The following is an 11748-nucleotide window of genomic DNA, read 5'->3' on the forward strand; positions in this document are numbered from 1 at the left end:
AGAGCAGCAAAGTGGCTGAATTTGCAGATGATTCCAGATTATTCAGAGGGGGGGGGGGGAAGTCAACAAGCCTTAAAAGGGCTCTCAGAAATGATTCCCTTTCATCTGCATGGGAGAATATCCATCTAAGTCTTGCAACAGATCTTGGGGTTATTGTTCATACTCTGATGAATACCTTGACCCAACGGCACACCAGGCTTCACCAAATCAGTTAAAGACCTTGGGGCTGCATTTGTACAACATGCAACGCTGCTCTCCTGAATCTGTCAATGTTGTAAGTAAAGGCATTCTTACAAAAAGCGACCGATGTTTGCCATGTTTCATCCCCTGCAGAGGCTGATCCTTTATCTCCTGCTTCTTCATTGGACAATGGCCACTGTACGTAACTTAACAATGGGATACAGACGCTGTGCTGTGTAATAAAGAAGCTTGTTTTGGTTTGTATGTATTGTGGGAAACGAAATGCTGTAATTTATAGACTGTAATTGTTTGCTTAGCACAGGGTCTGAACCCAGCGACCATCCTTTGTAAAGCCTGTTTTCAGCAATCCCAACATTAACATGCCAAGGGATGCTCGTGGCTTAACGTTTCTGAATTGCACAAACTTTCCTAAGGAAAGGCACCAATTTTCTCCCCTGTTGGGGTCTGCTTGCACATTTTGAAAGAACTGGATATCGAAGCAAGTGGAGAGAGAAGAGAAGCTCCCATTTCTTTTCTTTTTTTTAAAGGAGGGGCTGCCCTCAACTGTGTCTGCTTATATTCTCACACCAAAGGAGCGAGTTGGATGTAAGCCATTTGTGTCCCCTTGGGATACAACACCCTCATTTTCAATGCTGGAGAAAGAGGGGCCCGTGCACGCCCTCCCCAAACCTGTCTCTCTTTATCACATGTTCCTGGAATTTGTCAGCAGCTGCCAGCAGCAGCATCTTAATTAACTGCCGGCAAAGATGGAAGCACATGAGACACTGTTCTAATTGGACTGTTGGCATTGTGGAAACGAGGAGGGAGTGGAAAGCTATGAGTTTCCCCTCTGTGTGGCATGGGGAGGTGGGATGAAGGAGATCCGTCTGTCAAGATAAGTGAGGATTTGGCTTGGCTTGATCTGTAATCACTTTGATTTGAAGAAGAGGGGAGGGAGAGAGAGAGGGAGAGAGCACAGAAACAATGGCCAGAAGTCCTGGTCAGCAGCTAGTTTTTCTCTCCCAGATTCCTTATCAAGGGTGGTGCAGAAGTGGTGGTAGAGGGTAGAAAATCAGATGCTGAAGGATTCATCTGTTCTTGGTTGCATCTTGCTTTGGAATACACATACAATCCTAGCTGGGTCTGCCCAGAAGCAAGTCTTACTGCCTCCAAGGCTATGCCTGGCCCTAGCATTAGGTCAAATGAGGCTGTTGTTTCTCACAGAGACCACAACAGCCACCCCCTGGCTTCTCCTGACCCCTCTGGCCAGTCTCATTTCTTGGAAAACAGACATGTATGTGCTACTCGGCCCTCTAAATTGTGTAGGCAATCTTTTGTGGTGGGTGGGGGGGCAACACTAAACATCTCTCTATCTCTCTATCTCTATCATCTCTCTCACTCTATTATCTCTCTCTCTCTCTCTCTCATCATCTATCCTCCGAGTGTTAGAGAGGACACAGTGGTGGCATCATTCAAGGGACAATGATGGAGTTTAGGGGCCATTTTAAACTTTATAATTATTATTTTCTCTGGGTCAGTAAAAGAGGTGCATTCATCCTGTCAGAGGCCAAATGCATTACTTGCTTCTTTTTTCAAAGGTGGAGGAATCATGACACCAATTTGGGAGCAAATTTCAGCAATGCAACCTGGCATGTGAATCCAAGGACCGCAAAAAATTGGGTTCTCAGGAGCTGTGGGCAGCCCAAGACTCATGTGCCATGAAAGAGTGGATTTCTGAACATGAAAGAGAAGCACATGATCTCCATCTTGTCCTTTGCCCCAAGCAGCAAAATGTATTGCATTGGCCCTGCCCAGTGGGTCTTACTCTCAGGGAAATGAGTATAGGATTATAACTAAATGGTGTTAAGGAAGCCATGGTCTGAACTTCAATGCCCCATGCCAAAGCCAGTTTGAGGGGGCCCTTGGTAAAATGCCCATCTTGGAGTTTTATTGTATGGAAGAATTACAGCCAGAGTTTATGGAGAAGACACACCTTGTAGCACAGTGCAAGTGTCAATCTAATTTTTTAAAAAGTGGTGAGTTTTTGGTATCCAACATTTTATTCCCCCCACCACCAAGCTTTCCCAGCTGACAGGGAAGTTGTGGGAAAACCAAAATCTCCTCCAGCTAAATGTTGATGGTATTTTTTGGAGAAAGAGATATCACGCTTAGTAATCAAGGAGCATTTCTACTGGCTGACTCATTTGTCCCTGTTTCAAACTTCTTTTCTACTTCAAACCCTGGCAAAGTCACCAAGTCAGTCATAAGCTAAAGCGAAAAAGCACAACCCAACACACAGAGGATTGTACACAGCAAAAGTCTATACTGTTTTGCAGAGCAAAAGTATATGTGGAAAGGAGAGGGAATGAAAGGCATGTGGATGAAGGGTCCATTAAAACCTCTAGGCTAGTCTATTGGAGGGGTTGAATATGAAGGGACGTAGCTATTCACTAAAGCCAAGACAGGTTCCCAGGGTGGTGGGGTAGCAACAAAAGGAGGGGTGTTCTTGGGCTCAGATTCACAGTGAATCCCCTGAAAGCTGTAGACCAACAGATACAAAGTGATGGTCATAGAAAGATGGTGGCTTACATCTCCTCCCGCACCCAGGATGAGTATTAGTAGGTAAGTGAATGATCTTAGATCATGATACAGCTGCAAGACTTACTCAGACAGAAAAAGTAATTCTTGACTTAATTTGGTTAAAGGACAAGCCATGCACTATGCAACAATGGTTGAAATTTTGGTGCTTCTACAACTCTACTCAACAGTGGGTTCTGAGAGCCAGTTTGGTGTAGTGGTTAAGGCATCAGGCTAGAAACCGAAAGTCCGTGAGTTCTAGTCTCACCTTGGGCACAAAGCCAGTTGGGTGACCCTAGGCCAGTCACTCTGTCTCAGCCCTAGGAAGGAGGCAATGGCAAACCACTTGTGAAATCTTGCCAGGAAGACTGCAGGGACCAGTCCAGGCAGTCGCTGAGAATCGGACATGGCTTTGAAGACAGGCGCTGCCAAAAACTGATAGAAAACCATGAGTGGTGTCACAGAATAACACCTCAACATACTACAACAGTGGACTTCCAGTGCCCCCATTGTGCTAGACTCTGCGCTTCCAGACTGGGACTGCAGAGCCATTTCTGTGTCCACAAATGAACTGCACAATAGTGTGTCTTCTTCAAACCCGAAGAACTAATCTCTATCTACTATATCAACAAACAGTTCAACAACTCTGATGTTGTTCAGAAGGGCAGTGAAAACCAGGCTCTTCACCCAGGCCTTTGGCAAGAGAAAGTGAGATCCCTTGTTTCATTCCATTTGGTCTGTCATGGTTGCCATCTTTTATCTTTTATTGATCTTACCATGATTTCTTCATTTGATAGTTGTGAGCCACCCAGAGACACTGGGGGCTCAGCAGCATAAAATTCGTTTGTTTGTTTTTAAGATTTATAAGGCCACCCAACTCAAACAGTGTGACTCTGTTATACTGTATATTAGTTACCAAGGGTTGGCTGGGTTCATACAATAAACTCCACCCAGTTGTTACTCACTGACAGGTTAATGCCACTTTTCTCTTCCCTTTCAGGGATTCAGGTTTTGTGTGTGTGTGTGTGTGTGTGTGTGTCTAATCTTACTCTCATTTTTAAATTTCTATCTTGTTTTTGCTGCATCTTTTTTTGCCACATCTGACTAGGCAATGTCCATAATAAATTGGCTCACTCAGAATTCAGAATTCAGGGCCTTCTTGACAGCAACAGTAGCCCTATATCTAATTCACCAGTTCCCCCCAAAAGATTTGCATTTCTGCAGTCCATCAGTGCAATGGTTCTCATAGGCTTGAAGGTGGTTCCAAAGACTCCATGGACTCCACATTGATAGGGACCGGTTCTTCCCTGTTTTCCATGCAGTGTGTTGACTCAGTGAATTTATTGGCTTCAAGGCATTTCCTGTCTCTTCCTCATCTTTTGTAAGGATATGACACACCCACAGTTTAGTCTGGGTCCAAAAATTCAACAGAAATGGAATGGATGATCCATATTCCAATTGCTTTGCTGCCACAAGCAACTAGGGTGTCCATCTTTAAAGGCCAACCCATACAAAATGTACTAAGGTCCTTTAATCCAAATAGGAGCCTATCATTACTTTATTTATATTCCTTTCACTCTTTGGTGCTGCCTACAGATGTATTTCAATGCACTTTGTTTTGTACTTGCTTCACTGTGTCTATGGGTTTTTTTATACATCTGTCTGCCTGTCTGTCTGTCTGCACTCCCCTGTTTCACTGCATTTGTGCTCGATGTGCTAGAGGTACAGGTTATATTTAGCATAGGTCACAATAGCACCTACGCATTTCTGTACATTCCCTCACAAATGTGATTCTACATAATAACAGTTTCGATATATACAATGACCTTCCCATGAAATGTTGATTGTAATTCCCTGCCTGCATTTCTGCAGCACACTTGATGCTGCTTTGGGCTCATGGCTACCCCCTTGAGATTGGGTATGTCTGTGCATGTTACTGTCAGGAAGTGCATATGTTTGCATAATTGTATTTTCATGTGCTTAGATTATGTGCCCTGCATCAGTTAGAGTTGTTTTGTATTCATGTTTGAAGGTGCGGTACTGTTCATTCAGTAACCAAGTCCATTCCTATGTACACATTAGCCACCATACCTGTCACCATGTCTGTGTGTGTACTTGCCGATCTCCATCAGTGCATGTGTGAAGCTCTCCAGGGTCTTCTGAAAGAACTCTGGAAAAAAAATTGTAATCAGATTAAGGCGGCCAATCACTTTGAGCTCTTGAAAAGGACATACGGTTTCTAATCAGTGCCTAGCCCTGAGTCTCACAAAGAGTCTAAGTAACCCGGCAGGGGTCAAGCCCTCTGAAGCACAAGCAAGAGGGGCCTGCTTTTTTCTCCTCTCTGTCCCTTGTAATTATGTCAGTTTACTAGCCAAATTGTCTGCTTGAGTGGACACTGGGGTTTGTCCATTCTTCTCCCAACTCGCCTTATTCATGTGGTAATACAGGAGGAGCATGGCCTTCTCAGGCCTGGGGATGCGGCTGGTCTTTGGAGGTGTTGTGAAGTTGCTTTGCTGCAAAAAAACTCAACCAAAGGAGTTGTGAGGGTTTGTTTTTTCTTTCCTATAGCAGCTGGAGCATTTTAGTTATTTATTTATTTTTAATTGTTTTTCCAGAGGCAATCCCGTCACAAGGTAAAGATAAGAAGCTGCCTTCTATAGAGCGAGACTATGGTTTTATATGGGCTTCTTGTCTAAATCTAAAGGATGCAAAGTCAGGGAAACTGAGCTTACCCACTCATCTCCACCTCCTTGATAAAGCAATGTCCCAGCTTGTCTATTTGGCAGAGACAGACTTCTCCTACCCCAGTGTTTCTCACACTAAGCAACTTTAAGATATGTGGCCTTCCACTCCCAGAAGTCCTCAGCCAGCATGCAAGCAATGTCCCACACAACTCCACCATGTGCTGTCCATGGTTCTGCTTGGCTCAAGCGAATGGCAGGAATGACACCAGAGTAACATTTAGCATAACTTGGCCAATGTCATCTTCAGTGTCACGAGCCCTAATGGCATGATTACTCACTTGTTTACTTGTGGCTATGAACACAAACAGGTCAGACACAGCAATTTGCTTGGAAAGGTCATGAAATATTTTTTTGGTTACAGTTCCAAAATTCTTTGTAGCCTGTTACATTCATGGGTTTTCTTTCTGCTTGGAGTAAAACATGTAGCACAAACTGCAGCCTCAAGAGAAGTTTCAATGTTCCTGCTATTCAGCTGAGTTGACATATATGTCGATTGGCCAATTTTCCACATGACTTCTTGATTCAGCTCTCAGTGCCATAAGAACTCATGAGACATCCTTCTCTATGGCTGGATTTATACATTATGAAATGTTAGGAACCCTGACTATGAAGATTTAAATCCCTAAACAAACAAGCAAATCGGTATTTGCTTTTTTTTTAAAAAAAAATAACGTTTTTACTGCAGACCCTAGCAATTACTCTTAGACTCAAGCACAGTTACTTGCTTTTTATATATATCATCAGCTTATAGACTGCCACATATTCTGCTTCATTTAGAGATAGGCTAGTAAAAATCAGTGGAGTGTTAGAAAAAAAATGTGCATTTATTTATAAGACCAAGTTGGCTTCCACTGGATTTCTTCATACAACATCAAAATGGGGTCTGGCCAATGCTGTGATTTAGAAACGATGCTACTCTTGGTGCAGTCTAAAATTACATCAGTCATTTTTGCAGATACATCCCATATTAAGGTCATAATCTGCTGCTTTGAGTGCCACTACAGATGAGGCTATAGTACTACAATGTTGCCTCCAAATTTTATTTAAAACAGGATGTGGAATGGAATTTTATCAACGGTGATTTCTAAAGCAGGTCAGATATATTTTTGGTGGTATCTAGTTAGCTAACTTATACTGTGGTGGTTAAGATTGCTCAGGGTCAACTTCTCCAAAAAGACCTGGGAATGGCAGAAGTGGAAGGCCATTGCCAAAACATCTAGCTAGCTGCTTGCAGCATCTTTCCTTTTTTCTAACTTTGTTTGAAAAACATATTTAATCTGACTGGCTCACTTGACACAGATGTAGTTATGGATGCTCTCTGTATGATTGAGTGTGTGTGTGTATTCTATGATGAAATACTCTTTATGTCCAAATGAGTTGTTTGCTTCACCTCTGCAATGCTCTATATATCCAGAGGTCATCCTCATCAGATCATTATATCCAGGGTGTCAAATTACCCAGTTGCACCACTGTCTTTCACCCAGAGTCCAGCAATCTGGAAATGCAGACACCGAGGGGAATAAATAAGAATTGGAACATGTCTCCAGCAGACATTATTGTCTACTGCGCCTCTCTCCACCACCCTTCCAGACATAACATACGCAGACACACTCTGTGAAGTTGTTTGAAAGTCTGCTGGCAGTTTTAGTGGTGATGGAGTACAGCTTAGCTATGATCTGATCAGCTTCGTATCTAAGCTGTATTCTCCCTGCTGACAAGTATTTGAAAGAGGGGAGGGACCACTTTCAGCCCCAGATGATGAATCTTTCACAGACAAGAATGGGCCTTTTCTTCTGCACTGTTCTTTGCCTTGTTGCTAGGCAAAGCGGTGTGAGGCCCACACTTGGAGGCCAGGGCCTAGACTGGCCGGCCTCAGGTTAACAGGATAAGGAGAGTCAAACCAAACAACTTGTTTTATAGGGTGTTTTTTTCCCTTCTCCTCCTTCAGTGGCATTTGATTGGCAGATAACATCTCATCTTGAATTCCAACCCAGATAATTGCAACTCCTTCCTTGGAGCTTCTCTGAGTTGTGGCGTGTGGAAAGGGATGCCAGGATTGCATAGGGAGACAAGGATAGATCCTTTCACTTCCCTTTCGCCAGTGGTCATAAAACATGCTGGCTGGTCTGTCTCACAGTTCTGCTGGATTCAGTGATGAATGTTCCCCTACAGGACACCGGTTTTGTCCTGCCCCATTCAAACAAACATGGTGTTTCCCACTGCATAACAACTCAGAGTATTGTTATAAACCTTCTGTATGGGCAATAATGAGGAAAGGCCTGAAACACCTCTGTAGAAACATTTTCACAGAGTTTCAAATATTGCATGCACAGTTGTAAAAATGCAGCTATTTCCCTCTCCTTCAAGAGTATTTCAAACCTTAGCAAGTTCCTGGAAATAACGATTAAAGAGAACATTTTTCTTTTAAGGTAAGGGGGAAAAACTGCTTTGAAATACGACAGTTTCTTATTTAGGAAAAAAAAAATAAGTGATTAGTAATAAATAATGAGAAGCAGATGCTTTTCTTACTCTTTTTAAAGACAGCAGGGCCATTTGAATGGCATAAATAAGGAGGCAGGAGTATTAGGTATGATCACCAACTTGACCAAAATATATAAAAGGCAGGATAAAAATTATTAATATTAATATAATTCAGAACTAGCAAATCAGATCAAAACACAACAAAATGTCCCATTTTTGTGTATGTATATATCACCTTAAATTCATCTCCCCTGTCTATCCCCTTTCAAAGATTGCTCTAACAGTTCGCAGAGGATAAGACTAAAAATGAGGACAACAAATAAATCAGCCTTTTCCTAACTTGACACCATTTAGTAAAATTGTCTGACCTGGATTAAGGTGATTTGCATATTCTTGGCTAATTATGGATAAGTGAGCAGTTTGAACACCATCCATCTTTCTCCATGAATCCTTCCTTTGAAAATAAAACCCAGATTACTGCAAACCATATTTAAATGACAATTCAGATTGAAAATGTATGACAAGGTGAGCTCTGGGGAACCTTTGGAAGACAAGAGCTACATTTAACATTTTATGTGCAATGGAGGGTTGTAATGCCTGAAGAAACAAAATGGGTGAGGACATGGACAGGGCTCAAGCCTGCTGTATTGCAAAAATCTCCACTGCAATGTCACAGTTTTCTTCCTCTGCAAAATCTTATTCCCAGAATGCTACCCATCTTTTTATCAGACTGGGAATCTCTTTTTTATTAGAATTTTTCAATACAATTAAAGTATAAAAAAATTAAAGAAAAGAAAAAAGAAGGTAGAAAAGAAGAGAAAAGAAGTGAAAAAAGAAAGAAAACATACACAACTTCCACCCTTCTTTCTATCCAGTATTTGCCATCTTACTCTTTTCCCTCCCAATTTAACCCTTTTTAATCCCCAAATCCATAAATCATCAATTCAGTTGTTTCTTCTTTCAACAGAAAGTTCAGTCCTTTAAAAAAATCTTTATTATCTTTTCCTTGACCACACTTGTCAGCTTTGCCATTTCTGCAAACTCTGTCAATTTTATAATCCAATCTTCTACTGTGGGTATTCAAAAACTGGGAATCCGTTTTTGATGATGGCAGGATATAAAATGAATGAATGAATGAATGAATTTGAAAAGCCAACAGGAAATGATTCCATTCTGATTTCTTCCCTTGAGATTTAATGGAATAAACATTAAAGAGACAGGGTATGCGTGTCCACTGGGTGGAGGCAAATGATGAAACTTGTCTTGTCACACAAATGTTGTGACTTAGGTTCTTGTTTCAGTTATCAGGATACAAGTTTATAACTGCAGCATATACTGGATGTGATAACATCACCATGCACTCGTCATTCTGACATCATCCCAGTTTGCTGCAGGCACGGCTAAGAGTGGATTGTACAGTGAAATATAGGGTATACATCAACCACTATCACTAAGTGCAAAGTTACTACATACCACCAGTGGTGTGTGTGTGTGTGTGTGTGTGATTTCATAAACATTCTCCTTTGAAATAAATTTTGAAAGCAAATTCTCTTCTGTCAAATTAAATGAGAACTAGTTTCAGAAAGTGCGGGAGAATTTTTCAGTAGGGCATTAGATAGGATGAGATATTCCCTCCACCCCTCTTTTTGTGGCATGACTATATTAATATATACTTGTTTGATCGCATTTTGATTCAGAAATCATATGAGCGACCTGAATCTTCCACTGAAATTCAGGTAGGAAGGTACAGTGTCTCACCTGCATGTTTTCTGAATGCAAAAGTTAGTAGAAAGTTACGGAATTAACCTAAGGATAATCATCTCAAACATCACCAGGGTAAAGCATGATCTAGTCTCTAATGAGTGAATTGGGTTTGTGTCACTAACAGACAACAGCTTTTTCAATCTCAGAACAAGATTGGCAATGGTCATATATATTGTGCCTGTTTTGTTTTTTCATAAAATCACATGAAAACCTTCTGAATAATTCTGATCAGAGGAAACCCCACCAGGCATGAAGGAACTATGTTGGTTTCTAGTTTGAAATGGGATATGTGGTTAAGAATTATTGCTCAAAGCTTGTCTTTTCACTGGACCATCTTGGGGTCTCAATTAATATCCTCTTGGACTTCTAATTCAACAGTATCAAGAACATAATGCTGATACCCAAATATTCTAATGCCACCTAGATTTCCAAGTCATGAAGGCAAATATCAGTAAAAGCATCCCAATGTGTAAGCAATCGTCTTTCGCCTTTGAAGCAGGCCTAATTTTCTCTTGCACTTGCTTTTATTTTTTCTTTCTTTCCACTCCTCCCAAGTTTGAAAAGGCAAGATGGGTAGCCTGTCTGAAAGCCTCTACCCTTATTCATTTGCATTCCCGCCAGCCTCCATTAAGGCTGTGGCTTGTTTATAGAGTTACAACCTCCACATTTGGTTGCCTGATGCATTGTTGGCTAGCCTAAGTCTCTCGCTTGTTTTTTTTAAAAAAGGTCTCTGTGGCAAAAAGGAAGCTCATAACTAAGCCTTAAGCAGACATCTTTTTTTCAGCCATAATTGACATTTAACAGACGTCTGCAACTTTGTCTGTACTTTAAAAAAAAAAGCGGAGTAACAAAGAGGCATCCCCATAAGGCACACAGTGGCTGTTTGTATCTCTATTTGCCTCCTAGAGTGTTTATGCTAATCCACTGCCAAGTGGATTCCACCTCTGCATACTGATTTGGCATTGATTCAGTCTAGATCAGGGTGTGTGTTGTCTGGGACTTGAGCTGTGTGAAGAACCCAAATAGAAAAGGACATCTATGTTGCTTGTCAGTGTTGGAGAGAAAGGCATAGCCTCCTCTTTCTTCCCACATCCCATAAGAATCACCATTATGACTACATAAGGGGTGGGGGGGTGGGGAACCAGCCCTGTCACCTCTGGTCGAGTCACAATGGAACTGAAAGGCATGGACACTAGCTAGGAAAAAAAAAAGACAACAGAATTCCAGTCTAAAATTTCACCACTGGGAAAGGATTCCCACAGATAGGTTGACTGGCTGCCAATGGAAGAAGAAAAAGAAAATCAAAGTCAGAATGGGTATCATAGTCCAGCACCTCTGTCCATTTTATATCTCCTGTGGCAAGTCAAATGTGATCTCCTCAAAAGAATGCTTTTGGAGAAGAGGTTTTATGTTGTGCTTGATCTTTGAAACAAAAGCAAGTAATGGAGAAGAGAAATGGAAAATAGATGTTGAGAGCAGACACTAATGAAATAGATGCAAATGATAAATACTAGATCTATGACATAGATACTAAGGGTTGACATTAGTGCACATCAGGGTTTAACAAAGTCTGTGAAGCCAGCCACTTCAGACTTAGTGAGTCACCAAGCTGACATGCCAGCAAATAACTCTGCCACATGGGATAAAAATATCCAGACCATCTGAAATGCCTTTTTCCACATAACTATCCAAGGGTCAAGAGCCCAATATTGTGCATCTGGTTAAAACACAAGCAGGAAAAATGCCTCCTAACATTGAGTCAAATTCCTGTCTTGAAAACTTTAGGTGCCTCCTCTTGAGCAGGGATGAATAAATGGAGTTGTTTGGAGCAAATGGCCACCTAGGTCTGTCCTTTCTCCAGAAGATTGTTCTCTCTAGCTCCCAGGATGCTCCTTGTTTTTTGGGGGGTGGGAAGGAGGCAGCTGGGCCCACTTCCAAACAAAGCACCCACCCTCCATTTCAATGTTCTAAATATGCCAATCAGGCCTGTGTGAAACCCAGA

This window comes from Candoia aspera, chromosome 13, assembly GCF_035149785.1.
Source record: "Candoia aspera isolate rCanAsp1 chromosome 13, rCanAsp1.hap2, whole genome shotgun sequence".
Classification (NCBI taxonomy): domain Eukaryota; kingdom Metazoa; phylum Chordata; class Lepidosauria; order Squamata; family Boidae; genus Candoia; species Candoia aspera.